Source organism: Penaeus japonicus, unplaced genomic scaffold (assembly GCF_977035675.1).
Source record: "Penaeus japonicus unplaced genomic scaffold, GWHDUDI00000001_assembly GWHDUDI00000024, whole genome shotgun sequence".
NCBI classification, from domain to species: domain Eukaryota; kingdom Metazoa; phylum Arthropoda; class Malacostraca; order Decapoda; family Penaeidae; genus Penaeus; species Penaeus japonicus.
Genome location: NW_028234426.1, coordinates 18,388,165 through 18,390,664, shown reverse-complemented (window position 1 = coordinate 18,390,664; position 2,500 = coordinate 18,388,165).

Here is a 2,500-nt window from a genome sequence, read left to right as displayed (position 1 = left end):
AATGGTAGTTTGTAATTTAAAAAAACGGTAAAACAGTGGCAGTTGCAGTGGAACTATTGTTTTAGTTCTGGTTTCATAGTTAAGATGTGGGAGAGACTCTGCTATGATCAGATCAAATCTGTTGAGGTGGGAGACCCCCCCCCCCCACCCCCCCCCCCCCCCCCCCTCCCCGCATCCCCCCCCTTAAGATTTTGAAATCAGTATTGCTAAAAGGGGTGTTTGATTTGTGGAGGTGAAGTGCTCTCTGATTGCTGAGAAGGATGGTTTACTCAGCTGTAGGCCTGTCCTGCCCCCCCCCCCCCCCCCCCCCACCCCCCCCCCTTTGACTTTGCTTTGAGGTTCGAGAATGCGGTGACGGAGCCATCGTGAGGTTGAACCCACCGTACCTAGCCTGACAGCTAGGACAAGTAAAAGGTAAACCACATTCGAACGGAGGAGGGGTTCAGAAGTCGCACTTTTCTCTTTTCTTAATGAAATTTCCGATAGTATTAGACATTATAAAAAACAAACCGCCGCACAAAACAGATCTGAGGATAGCATTGTCTGCTGAATTTTTATTGCTACTAATGATTTTCTAAGATCAAAAAACTAAGACCGCCCATATATGAAGTTTTATATATTTAATGTCTTTGTTGACTGTGGTTGATACAGGTTTCGGGTGGAATTGTGTCTGACACAGGAAAATTGCGTAGTGCTTTATGAAATAGGTTAAGATGGTACCCATTTGTAAGTGAAATATTCCTTTAAGAATGAAACTTCTTTATGAAAACTGGTCCAAGTAGAACATATATTATATGCTCGGTTAATAGTGTTGTAAGGCTGTTTAGCTTGTAAATATGGGGAATATAGCTTAGATTGTGAAGTCCAAGGCCAGTGAATGTGGGTTTCCTGTAAGCACTGGTGAAGAAGCAGTTATTACCGAAAACTTATGCAGGTACCCCCCCACCACCCCCTCCCCCCACCACGCGCACCCACAAGGAATGAATAGTTCATTTATTTTGTTCAATTTCACAAGTGAATTTGATATTGGGATGTTTGAATTCAAGTATGTAAGGAAAGTTTAATTTGAGAGGGGTCATTAAAGAGTAAGAAAGTATCATCCATTAGTAACGACGATATAAAATAGGTTTTGAAAATTCTCAGGGACAATTATTACAACCAAGCTTGTTCATTATGGCAAAGGAAAAGTGTTTGCAATAACAAGGGCCAAGTGGCGATCCCCATTGCTACACCGTCTATCTGTGTGTAGATAGCCATTAAAAAAGTAAACACTGAATTGGTGAGCAGCTATATCCAATAGTTTCTTATAAGTTGTCTTGTTTAGACCATTACGAGTTTAAGATGATGAGGTAGTTTTGTTATTATGATTATATCAGTGGTTTCATTGAGAGGAACATTTGTAAAAACGTGTACTCTATGTCAAAGCTGGCCATTGTGACAGGTCGTAGTGGTTTAAGCCGTCACTTATTTCTTTAATAAATGAAAAGGAGTATTTCTATGGTTTATATTCATTTGTAAGGAAAGTTGATTGTGTCTTAACTAAGAATTTTGCAACATTATAATTGAAGTTCCCAACTGCAGAAATGATGGGGCGTAATGGTTGACCATTTATAATGTTGGGAGCCATATAAGAAACCAGTTTGGAACCACAGTATGTTAGAAGTTGAAGTGTTTTCATTCAACCGATATATGTTCTTATCGAGCACCAGAGTCCTGTTTATTGGCTGCCAGTTTCAGTAATAATGGCAGTGTCCCATACCTATTTGGTGGAATTCTGGAAGTGTCTATAACTAATTTTAAAGAGCTAATTAAGTATTCACTTAGTTTAGATAACAACTCCAACGACCCTTATCTGGTTTATGTCAATGACGATGTTAATTATCAGCTTTAAGACTTTTAAGTGCAAGGATGGGGGTATACAAATTGTTCTTGGCGATGACATTGAATTTCTTGTACGTACATGTGCCACAGTAAATCTTGTGAAGTGCCATCTATTCCTTTTTAATCTCACACACACACACACACACACACACACACACATATAATATATATATATATAATTATATATATATATATATATATATATATATAAATATATATTTATGCATATAGATTTTCTATGGTTATATATATAAATATATATGTATTAATATATATATATATTATATAGATAATATATATATATATGCATATAATTTCTATGTTATATAATATATATATAAATAGATATATATATATTATATATAATTATATATATATAGAATATATATATATAATATATTATATATATATAAATACATATATATGTTATATATATATAATATATATATAAAAATAAATATATGTATATATATATAGAATACACATATATATATATATAATATATAATATATATATATATATAGGTAGTTATATATAATAAATACATATTATATATAATAGATGGTATATAATATATAATATATATAAATACATAATATATATATATATGTATAATTAT